The sequence below is a fragment of the Asparagus officinalis genome, chromosome 5, assembly GCF_001876935.1.
Source record: "Asparagus officinalis chromosome 5, Aspof.V1, whole genome shotgun sequence".
Taxonomy (NCBI): Eukaryota; Viridiplantae; Streptophyta; class Magnoliopsida; order Asparagales; family Asparagaceae; genus Asparagus; species Asparagus officinalis.
Genome location: NC_033798.1, coordinates 45,420,708 through 45,433,562, shown reverse-complemented (window position 1 = coordinate 45,433,562; position 12,855 = coordinate 45,420,708). Strand labels below are relative to the sequence as shown.

Sequence of the window (12,855 nt, the reverse complement as noted above, 5' to 3'; positions counted from 1 at the left end):
CCCGTTCCCCGCTAATCTCCGAGTCCGAAACCTTCTAAAATTTGACTTGGGGTTTGTCAATTTCGGGCCAAAAAGGAGAGGAGAATTTTTTTTTCAATGGGTTCTTCTTCTTCTTCTTCTTCGTCTCCGACTGACAAAGCACCGGCTTCGGCGCCGGCGATGCATCAGAGCGATGCGGATGAAGACGACGACAACGTGAAGCAGCTCAGCGAGTGCTCCGTTCTCTACCTAACTCTTCAGGCACTTTTCAATCCCTCTCTCTCTAAAGTTGTAAACTTTTTCAAATTTTACTCATTGACTGATTGAGTTTTCCATCCCCTCTCCGGAATGCCTTGTTCAGAACAAACGAGGAATTGAAAGTTGCGCAGCGGCTGGTATAATCGCAAGGTCGCCTGAGTCGAAATCAGTAATGGAACACTTATTTTTTTCTTATTGAATGCATTCGATGAGTCCTATTCGGCAGGGCGATGTCGTTCTTGTTGATGTTAGTAGTGTGATCAGATGCGATAGCTAATGACCAATAACTCATGCGCATTTAATGGGCCCTATCATTTTTTAATGGTGGATTTAGGAGTGTTTTCAGAGATTGAGAATGGCTAGTGATTAAAGTTACCTGCAAGTGAGCAGTGCCTTTGAGAAATATGTTACACGTCATCAATTGTAAGGTCGTGGAATACCCCAACAGATTGATGGTTGTTCTCTAAAATATAACCATGAGCAATTAACTTTTGTTCCTTTTAACAGGTCTATGCAACATTTATTTGTCACTTATTAGAATAAAATGGATGAGAGAAGATATTCTCTTTCTTTGTGTTCCGTAAGTTCTTAACGAACGTATTCTACTGCAAAAAGCAGTGATTATAGCTGTTCAATCATTTAGCTTGATGAGGTTTAATTTCTTTCTTATCCCTGAACAGAAGTTCAAGCATTGAAAGCTTGCCAAGCAAGGAGAACCAGTGGTAAAGAAAAGTGAAAGCTTTCTTCATGAACCAGCTTCATTGCCGCTGTTCCGAAGAACTAGCTGTTTCCAAGATCCTGTGAAAGCGTCTATAACTCTATATATGCCATTTAGTTTTCTACCTTTGTAACTCTTGCTAAAATGATACAAAAGTTGCAATTTTAATGTCTTCCTGAAGAGATCATTTTATTATGAAAACTGTGAGATCAAATCATTTGGGATATTGGATACCTCATTCATTGGAAATCTTTATAGGCTTTCTGTTTAAATCAGCAATGTAGTACTTCAGACATACAATTCACTAATGGGTAATTCCTAGTGCATTCATTCCCTATGTTGATGTTGGATGCAGCCTGAATATATGTGTTTGTTTATAGAAATACCAATGTGTTAGCAAACATGAAAGTTGTATAAACTTGAAAAATATAAATATACATGCTAAATGCCTTTCCCCGGTTCAATGCTTATGTGAAGTACTCGTTGGATTGTATTTGGTGCAAATATTTACTAACCAAATTTTAAAAAATTCAGCTGTCCAAGTAATTTTTGGATCCGAAGGAATAGAAGGACAGCAGTTATATTATTTCTGTTGAAGATTGTTGCTTAGGTACTGGGAATTCATTGTTGATGCAAATGTTAGGTGACAGGATGCTGATTAGAAAATGGAGAGCAATTTGATGATTTTCATGGATATGGCCCTGGGAAAATTTTGAACCTTGATTTGGTAACAGTATTTCTGGTTCAGAAGCATTCAACTCAGCTATACCTACTTTCAGGTTAATTTTCATAAAAATCATAAGTTTCTTATTTAATTGTTTTTAAAATTAAGTTGCCTTGTACTTATATCGAACTTTTGGTTACTGGCACAGTTTGAGGTTTGGTAGTGGCAGCTCTCTTCGTCTTATTTGCTCCACTGCCCTCACCAGTACAAGTATTGCTCTTGATTAACTTGCATCACTTCTAATGATTTTAGATTTTTTTCCTAATTTATTCTGAATAAACAAAAGAGGTATTTGTATCAATGCTGAATATTTGCTCACAGTAATTGTTTCAGGTTCAGCAAGAGAAACTGCTACTGTCTCGAGCTCTATGTTCACCCATGCCATTTTCGCAAATCTTAAGTTTCTAGAAAGAACGCAACTCGAGTTTCGTGGCTCTATGCAGAGCATTGGTTTAAAGATTCAAGGAGAGATTTGAATTCTGTTTCTTCAGAGACTTAATCGAAGGTTAGAGATGGTGTTTGAATTTTCTTGGATTGTTTGATGCCTTAATTCAAAATCTGAAGAAGATATTTGAATTTCACACTCAAACATATTGGATTAACAATGATATGCCGTTGTAGGATTTTTTTTTGCTCTTCTTAGTTGGATTCTTTTATTAGGATGGTTTTTTTAATAGTATTATGTCACTATAAATGGCCCTCTGATAAGTTTGAGAAAGTGAGTGGATATTCATTTCAACGTGGATCATAGTAATAAAATTTAGATTTTAAATGGTTCTGACACGATGTTTCTTTCTGAGGAGAATAAGAAATGCCTCCTTATTTATGACCCAATGTCTGTGTAAGAGAAAATAGACTAGACAATATTGAAGTAAATACTGTTCTGAGGAGAATAGGGAACAAACACTGATTTGTATGAAGCAATTCTCCAATGCAAATAAGCTACGATTACATTACAAGGACAAAAACTATAGCTCAGCATCAAGTATGATTGACACGAGGAAGACATTATTTAGTAAGATGGGACCTTTGAAATTGGAAGCTCGAGTGATGATTACTCTCTTCAGATGAATCTATAACGGTGGCAGATATCAACTCAATAAAATTTTGTACTCTGAACAACTCCCTTTAGGATCTCTTGTAGTCTCAGGAGCTCATTTTATCATGCGATCCTGAGACTGCATCTTCTTCAACTCAGCTCCATCTTCCTTATCATGCAAGAGCTGGTCACTATTCCTTGGGGGCTCCTTAGGTATGGTTGGTATGAGACGTTAATGATTGATGATGAATATATACTGTAATACCTAATTTTTTTCTTTTCTCATCTCATGAAAAAAACCCTCCCATTTTTCTCTATAACAGTGAAACCACGTTGAACAAAAAAAGGGAAATATCTCAACCAATCCCTTGCTCTCTTACTAGAAAATCTCTAACTACCTAATATTTTGTTAACAACACTATCTTCTTTAAGAGTTTATCTATCTACTTTGTTTTCTTCCTAAAAACACATGGGAACAAAAGAAAAAAAAAGGAGAAAATTTTGAGAGGAGAATCAGATACTCAAGGAGAAGGAACAAATAACGAATAAGGATTGCAATTTCAGAGTTTAATTTTGGCAAACATTTCTTATCCTTCAACTCTTTTATTTTTCATGATCACCTTATCTAATTACTAGGATTTCTTTCTAGAAAATCATGAGCAAGAGATTGTAGTTGGGTTTATCACTTTTTGTTGATCACAATGATGTAGGAAAAATCTTTACTTTTTATGCAAGCATTTTTCTTTTAGATAATGATATTTTTCTAACAAGAAAAAACTCTTTTTTTAATTTTAAATTTTTTCATAATTCGAATAAAATAATTATTATCCATTTTGGCCCAGTTTAGTATAATTATGTATTTTTGGGTTATCAATTTTCAAACCCTACTTCTAATTAATTTGTTTTTGGTTAGTCTAGTAATCAGAAACTATCTGTTATATGTATTTCTGCAACAGTTGATTTCATATAGATGTGGTTGGCCTAGTGGTCACATGACTTGGTTGCTAACCCCTTAGTCACGGGTTTGAATCCTATAAGCTTTCATTTTTACAAAAAAATTATCTTTGGGTCTATTGTGAAGGCAAACCCGACCCAGTTCGGATCCATTATCAAATTCCAGACCCGTTTGACCCAATTAGGATTCAATATCAGATTTCAGACTCGTTTGGGTTTATGATTCAAATTACAGATCCGTTTGACCAAGTTAGGATCCAATATCAGATTTTAGACCCGTTTGGGCCTTTTGCTCACTAAAATCAGTTTTACAGATTTCTATGCTGTCAAATTAAAACTTGTTTGGCCCGCTTTGACACTAAACAATAACGCTAATTATTTATTTTCCTTTTGTTAAGATGAATGATGATATTGTTTGATCTCTTGATGCTTATTGGATCACCTGATGCTATGTTTAATCACCTAGTGACATTTAATAGGGTTGATTGGGCATGAAGACGACTTCCGTCAAGAAATATGGTTCATAAACGTGTTATCAGATTCATAACATGTCTATACCCTCGACATCGATATCTAGATGTGAGGAGTTTCTCTTGATTATTACTATTATTATAATAGGATTAACTAGACGATGCACCTATTTTGATTGGACATGTTTTGGGTCACAGTTATTTTTTATAAATTTTACGGAAGCCGTTCCATGGTAACTCTGTGGATAGTGAATAATATTTTATGCACAACCACTTAAAATAAATGAATAAATGTGGGGTTTATAAAGAGGAATTGGACGGAATATAATGTGTATATAAGCGTGCTCATGTGCATTCTTGATATCTAAATTTATATATATAAGAGCTAAGGACCAATCCTGACTTGAAACCGTGTTCCCAGGACGGTTTACGAAAACCCGATTTATATACATAAAAATATTTTTTAATTCAAATAGCACCTAAAATAATAATAATGTGATTGAGTCCTTTGTGGTAGACCTTGTTTGAAATCTACAAATTAGCATTTTCTTTTATCACCTTTAATTGAGTTTTTATCTTTTCTTTATACATGCTACATATATTTACACCCGCACAATTCCTTCATTTTACATGCTTGTTGGGAGTTTTCTGACTCCCTTGGGGTTTGCGCACCCCAAACTCGGGAACTGTTATTTCTTCACAGGATCGAAAATATTTTGAGGAGTAAGTCCAGTGGCAGTGATCACCTTTTAGTCCATCAGTTCAGTTGGTTTAGGTAGTTATTTGTTTTAGACTTTTTCTTGAGTCATATGTGACATTTTTTTCTAGACTATAATGTAATTTTTTATTACCCTTTCCCTTTGTGGATAGTTGTGAACTCGTTCTTGGACTCCGTCCTTTTGTAGATTTCTTAATCTATATATTTCTTTTATTGTCTTAGTTACATGCTCTATCATGTAGTTTTTCTTTATATCTATATACAAGATGATCTAGATGCGTGAATGTGGCCGAATAGTTGCATTGTCGGCCGAGTCACGTTCCAAGTTATTACATTTTGGAACTGGGGCGTGACAAGGTTTTTATTAGTATCAGAGCCAGGTTAGATAATTGTTGCCTCATCCTGTATAATAAAAAAACTATGATTAGGCCAAGAATAGAGCATGTTTAGAATAAGTTCTCTGCTTTTTAGAAAGACGTCCTTTGACTCCCAATACATTGATTCTCAAGTCCTAATTTTGACCAATCTCATTTTAGATGATCATTATGGCCCCAAAACATCGACCCCCTACTCCAGTTGGGCCTAAGGGACAGCAGGTCAGTAGCTCATAATCGCCAGAGGGATGGGCAGCAGCATGCTGCAAGGCCGGGTAATGTGTCCGATTTTCGAAAGCTCGATCCACAACACTTTGTTAGGACTGAAGGCGAATATGACGCCGAGATGTTGTTGCAGACCATGGACCGCCTATTAAGGGCATCAAAGATACCAGATGAAGACCAAATGGATATTGTACAACTGTAACTCATTAATGTAGCCAGAACCTGGTGGGATGCAGAGGAGGAGAAGTTGCCTAAGCCAATTTCATGAGAGATATTCCGAGAGAGTTTCCTAGAGGTATTTTTCCTGAAGACAACTCATCTTGATATTCAGAGGCAGTTTGTTATGCTGAGACAGAGAGCTAGTACTGTAGATGCGTATGCAGTAGAATTTTCCAAGCTCAGCAGGTTTACCCCGGGGATGGTGTCGAATGAGATGGATAAGGGATAAAGGTTCATGCATGGTCTAAATTTTGCGATGCAGACTCAGATTTACAGTCAGAATGGGATTGAGACTTATACAAATGTCCTAGAGGCAACTTGAAAAGCAGAACAACTGATTGGGATCATGAACTCGGTGAGGAGAGGGGCAAACAAGCGCCCTGCAGGACAGACCTCAGGAGGTAACCAGCAGAAGCCTCAGATGGGAGGAGCACCAGCCAAGTGCCAACAGACAGGGACTTCGAGACCAGCTCGACAACCAACCAACATGATTTTCCATTTTTGTAGCAAACCAGACACTTGATGAAGGACTGCAGGAGATCTAACGGGTTGTTCCTAGCATGTGGGGTGGCAAATCATCACCTTACCACTTGCCCTAGTAGAGGAGTTTTAGGAGGAGCTTTAGGTGGAACAATAGTACCAGCAAGCCAGGCTAGACAGGGTGGACAATAGTGGAGGCCGTCACTTCCTACTCAGCAACACATGTTCCGAGGACATCAGAGGGGTCAACAATTTTAAGGCTAGAGACAGTGGAGAAGTCCCTATTTCCAGCACTCATACCGGTCGTAGTATCAGCAGATGAGCCCAGGGTAATACGGTCAGCAAGCTCAGTAGCAGCAGAGACAAGATCATGTTCTAACACTTACCGCTGAGCAGGCAGACACATCTGGTGATGTAGTCACAAGTACCATTTTGGTTTATTCAGTCCCTGCGTTTACCCTAATTGATTCTGGGGCATCATACTGTTTTATATCCGCTCAGTTCATTGCACGACATTGTAGGGTCTCGAAAAAGACAAGACGACGGGTTCTCCAACTGCTTGGTTGTAAGAAGAGATTCTATTGCTTGATAATAATCTTTTTACAATCGCTCTTCTTCAAGTACATAAGAGGAGAAGATTGATTCAGCTTCTCCTTTGTTTAACATGGGTTCAACGTGGCGATGAGATGCCTCGCTTGATGCTCGTGCCGAGCTTACTTCTCGTTAATGATCGGAGCAAGATTGCTTCAACCCGAGAAGGGAATAGCCTCTGTTGAGTGTTCTAACTGCTTGCGGCTGCTGTTGGCTCTTGATGTACGTGCGTCTAACTTTTTGGACCTCAAAATTCGATGCCTTAGATCTCCAAAAAAAGGGTCCTTTTTCATAGCTGCTCACAACTATTTATAAGCGATAAGTGTGTAGTTGACGCCGAGATCATGTGATCAGGAGCATAACTGACTCCTTAGATTTAGCCCACGTTGGCTGACTGGGTCTTCATGACCGTTAGCCACCTGGTGTCGAGCTTCATTTGATGAGATGAGCCTCGCTGCGTGGCGAGGTTCGTCTGATGGGATGAGCCTTGTTGCGTGGCGAGGTTTGTCTGACGGGGCAAGCTTCGCTGCATGGCGAGGTTCGTTTTTAATATTGAGCCTCGCTGTGTGGTGAGCTTTGTCTTCTGGGGAGAGTCTCACTGCTTGGCGAGCTTCGTCTCTGTATGAACTTTGTTTTCTGAAGGAGTTTCATCTTCTAGAGGAGCTTCGTCTCCAGTGATGAGATTCGTCTTCAATGAAGAGTTTCGTCTTCTGAATGATAAGGCATTGAGACCCTCGTCTGGCTGGGACGACCCTCACTAACTGAGATGAGGTTTGTCATTGTGATGAATCTCTTCACGCTTGTAGCGAGCTTTGACGCTCTTTTTGTCTCTTGGCATTTTTAGTGCTTATAAGACCCTTTCAAAGTTTTCAGACCTAAATTGGATTGCATGGGGGTCTGGAATACTTTGAATTTTTTTTGGCTATGATGAGCTTGGTCCGCATGACGTGCTTGGCCTTTTGACGATCTTCGATGCTTTGGAGTAAACATCATTCCAGTTGTTTCAGCTGAATCTGCAGCTGTGCTTGGCTCGGTTACTAAAGCTGAAGTAGCAGCAACCGTTGATTTGACAATAGGAGCATCACCTGTTGCTACGACTAACTCCACTTCACCGGTGGGAACTCAGGTTCTGGGCCTGTCGATAGTTGCCGTTGCTCCTACTGTTAGTACTCTACCAGCTGCCACTGTGATCGAGGTATTTGTTCCGCCATTGGTGTCCACACAAGCAACGACCTTATCTACTGCTCTACTCGAGCCGGCCTCGTCAAGACCGTACCGTCTTCCTCATTTGCTCGAGGAAAGAGTTATGGGGTGTCAAAGATCCTGGAGAATTTCCTCACAATTCTGAAAGACTCTCCCTCTCGACTATTGGATCACAGTGAAGACTTTGCCGGGATCAAAGTGATGTTGGAAGTTCTTCTGAATCTAATGCAGAGTCTGACCAGTTATGAGGCTGTGTTGCCATATAGACTCAACATGGCAAAGGTGGAAGACCTTATCAGGAAATGGCAGGATCACCGTGATTGACCTCTTCTCCCTCTAGCCGAAGAACGAGCTAGGCAATATCTAAGACAGAGGGATGACTCTGTATTTGCGCTTCAATGCCAAGTGATTTCAAAAAAGAAGAGAGTTGAAGAGCTCAAGGGATTGGTGAAAAATTATCCAGCGAGCGCCAAAGAGTCACTTATGCTGAACAGAACAAGCAGGCCCTGATTGAGTCTTATAAGGCTGCCCTCACTGAGATTCAGGCCAAGCTGGCGTTAGTAGAGAATGATCTGAAGGCAGCTGTTGAAGTGCAACAAACATTAGCAGCCAAACAGGAGGACCAACAGATATCGCTTTAGGCTGAGCTAAATGAATTAGAGAGGCTGGAGACTACCGTGAGCAACATGGTGATGTCTTCTGACGATGAGCTGCGCAGGAAAGCGTTGGAAGAGACTGAAACAGAGCACATGAGGTCATTGGATGAACTTGCGGAAGAACTTCACAACGCCGTCCGTTTCATTTAAGTTCAATCCCTTTTATGTAACATAACTTTTGTTGCAGCAGCTACAATTATCTCATTAATAAAATTATCATTTTATCCATTGATTATTTTTCTATTTGCACAGTCAATAATCACGACTTAGGATTTTTAGCAAACTCTCAACTATCAACAGACTTGATATGTCTTTACCAACTACCATTTGAGTTGGACTAGTTATGTTTTTCCCCTTAGCATGATAAGTTGTCGAGGAGTTTCTTTTAGGCTTAATGCTAAAATTTCTCTTCTATCCTTAGCCACTTAGGACGTTGAATTAAGGGTTGAGTATGATTACAACGGTTAAGTCGTAATCAAATTTGGTTGTGTTGTTCAGTGTAACAGCTTAACCTGGAAATTTGAAGAAGGGGCACATCGCATGGTAGGCCTACTTTTTTAAGAAGTGATCGTTTGCGGGAATGACCGAAGGAATGTGATGATATTGTTAGCAAAATAACAATATCAGATTTTAGTAGTGACTCATTGCTTTGTAGGTCACTATTCGGGAATGAGAGAATAGATAGAGGCACATCACCTGATAGGTCACTATCTTAAACAAAGTTATTTGCAGGAATGACAGTGTGAAAGTAATCAAGTCATTCAATGACATGAGAGTATAATGACTATGACGAGAATAGAGGCATGTCGCATGGTAGGCCACTATCTTCGATCATTCTAAAGAGAGAGAACGTTCAAAAAATGGTTTTTTTCCCCTACGGGCAATGAGACTACCTCCCATGTTTGGTTCTTCCGGAGAGATTCAATCTTTTCCTCTATCATAGCCAACCAACTCTCACTATCCATGTTTCGAATAGCTTCTTTGAAGGTGACCGGCTCATCATCCTCCACCGAGAGTGTGTATTATACCAAATTTACCTGTCCATAGTGCTTCAGAGGCTGTTCTGACCCCAACTTCTAAACCTGCTTGTATGCTCGCCTTGGCCTAGTAGAAGCCAAACTGTCTTCGAGCTATTTTTGTTGTAGTGCCTGCACATTTTCTTGCTGAACCTCCTCCTGTTCAAGTTCATCATCACTCCCTTTCCGAGTGTCTCCATGATCCTAATCTTGAACACAACTAGAACCCGGTTGGTTTTTAGGTTCTATCTCAATCACCTAGGATTTTGAAGTCCTAACAGTCTCAACACCATCATCCTCGGACGCCCTAGCTTTTGATAAAACTATCATGGATTTCTCATCAAAAGTAACATCTCTGCTGATCACGAACTTAAAAGTTTCTGTACATCAAAGACGATAGCCTTTTACGCTTGCTGCATACCCTAAGAATATTGTCTTCTTAGCTCTCGTGTCAAGCTTTCCCTCATTGACATGGTAGTAGACTATACATCCGAAAATCCTGAGCTTATCATAATCTGCATACTCCCCTGACCACACCCGATAGGGCACATCACCATCCAATATCGAATGTGGAGACCGATAAACTATGTAGCAAGTTGTAGCAACCAATTCTGTCCATCATTCTTTGTTCAAACTAGCATATGATCACATACTCACTGTTTTATCTCGCAGTGTATGGTTCAGTCTCTCTGACTCCATTCTGTTGTGGTGTAGACCTGACTGTCCAGTGTTGAATAATACCCTCCTAATCACAGAACTTCTTGAAAGCACCATCTATATACTCTGTACCGTTATCAGATCTTAGTGTCTTCAATTTCCTACCTGTTATGTTCTCAACCATTACTTTCCACTTCTTGAATGTCTCGAATACCTTATTCTTATGCTTAAGAAAATAAACCCAAGCATACATGGAATAATCATCTATAAACGAGACAAAATACCTAGAACCGTCCTTGGAAGTTGTCAGAGTTGGACTCCAAATATCTGTATGCACATAGTCTAATATACCTCTGCGCTTGTGCTTGCTTTTCAGGAATTGAACCCTGTGCGCCTTTCCGTACACATAATCCTCGCAAAAATCCATGTAAGGTTTCTTCATGTTCTCAGCAAACCTTCCTTACCAAGCAGATCTAGATCCTTTTCGGACATGTGCCTAAGCCACCTATGCTATAATCGAGTGTGCTCACATGGGTCTCCACTACTTCTATCAGTTTCAACCACTGCATCTCCTGTCACTGTCGTACTCGAGAGAGTATATAGGTTACCATGACGAATGCCCTTCATTACTACTAAGGAACCTCGAACAACCTTCTTTACTCCATCCTCTGTCATTATCTTGCAACCACCAAAGTCCAAAGTACCAACTGAGATAAGATTTTTTCGTAAGTCGGGAACATGCCTCACATCCGTCAGGGTTCTGATCACTCTATCATGCATCTTGATTTTGATATCACCAAGTCCCATCGTTTTATAAGCATGGTTACTCCCCATCAATACGGTTCCACCATCAATGTTCCTATAGACAGTAAACCACTTTCTATTTGGACACATATGGTAAGAGTAATCCAAATCAAGAATCCACTTACCGAAGATATCTTTACCACACGTAACGGAATAGCATTTTTTTCCGCTCCCTTCCTCCGAGACATAACTCGCCTCTTCCTTGCCTCATCTTCTCTCATTTTTATTATTATTCTTTTTCCCACCTACTCTCTTGTTAGGACAGTCAACCTTGAAATGCCCAAGCTTACCGTATTTGAAACACAGTCTTCTTGCAAGAGATCTCGATTTCGATCTAGATTTTTCTTCCTTGTCTTTTCCTCGCTCATTGATCCTTCCTCTTATAAGCAGTCCCTGTGCCTGTTCCTTGTTACCACTAGTAGCCATGTCACTAGTTGTAATTTTCCAAAGATCATCCACTAGAAGTACTGTTCTAGTCTCATCCATCTTCAAATTGTCAACTACAAGTATTAATGTTTGTATCAGGTTCTCATAAGACTTCAGTAAAGAAAGAAGTAGCAGATGTGCTTGATCCTCATCTTCTACTGTCACATTAATGTCCTTCAAATCCATTATGATCCTATCGAACTTGTTGATGTATTTCCGAATTGATGATCCTTCCTCCATTTTGTAAGTATACAATCTGGATTTTAAGTAGATTTGATTAGTTAGACTCTTCGTCATGAAGATACTCTCTAACTTTGAACATACACCCGTCGTCGTTTCTTCTCCATCCACCAAGAAAGCGACATCCCTCTCAAGGTATAGGATAATCAACGCTCGTGCTTCGAGATCTATTTCTTTCCAATCCTCATCTGACATATCTTTGTGTTTCTTTTCTTTTCTTACCAAAGCCTTGTGTAATTTCTGCGAAATAAACGAGTTTTCATTTGCATCCTCCAATAGGAAAAATCATTCTTCCCATTAAACTTTTCAATCTTATACCTTCCTACTTTGATCGTTTTACTGGTAGACGTCATTCTCCGCTTGTTTTAGTAAATCCGCTTCTCTCAGGAATTTCAACAAGCACCTTGTGTGCACCACACAATAACGAAGCACCACCTCAAATCTGAAGCTCTATCACCCCCAATCTGAACAAATGGCTCTAATACCAATTGTTGGAGGTCGACATGCCCACTCGTCGTGAAAGCATTTCATCTCGAGAGAAAGTCCTGGCTTTTGTTTTCACAAAACACAAACCAATCTCGATGTTCCTGTTTCAATATGAAAAAAGAACGTAAGTGAATATCTCAGCGAGGTGAGGTAAACACTCTTCCCAATATCAGATCTAGGCCTGAATATTGAGGGAACCAACACAAGAAATAACTAATACAATAAGTGAGACACGAGATTTACGTGGTTCAAAAAACATGTCTACGTCCACGGGGAGAGGTGAAGGGAGATTCCACTATGATGGAGAACATCGACGACTTGTACAACCCACAAGCTCGTCCCAAAAATGAAGCTTTGATTTTTATCCAAGAGAAGATGGCCTCTTTCTTGAAAAATCTCTCCAAGCACTCGATCTTTTCTCTCCTCAAGATCTCGCCTTTTTTAGATCTGGAAAACTCTCATTTTTCTCTGAAAACCCATATTTTCCTCCTACAAAACCCTAAGGAACGAAGTTCCTATTTATATCAAGGAAACAGGGCAAAAAACTCGCTAGAAAAACCCGACCGCTTCGGTCTGGCACCCGCCCGAGACCGTGCCGAGACACCTCAGGGTTTCTCG

At 39.7% G+C, this 12,855-nt stretch overlaps 1 long non-coding RNA gene across 4 annotated transcripts in view; it reads left to right on the top strand.

Moving 5' to 3' along the window:
- Window positions 425–12,855, top strand: part of LOC109843383 — a 14,287-nt gene continuing 1,856 nt past the window's right edge. Inside the window, exons 1-5 of one of the 4 annotated variants that reach the window (XR_002247653.1) lie at window positions 425–660; window positions 745–817; window positions 918–1,734; window positions 1,828–1,889; window positions 2,001–2,415. This is a non-coding gene — a long non-coding RNA (uncharacterized LOC109843383). Of the gene's footprint in view, window positions 818–917; window positions 1,735–1,827; window positions 1,890–2,000; window positions 2,416–12,855 lie in introns of those variants that run through there. The other 3 variants (XR_002247652.1, XR_002247651.1, XR_002247650.1) reach the window with 3 other exon arrangements.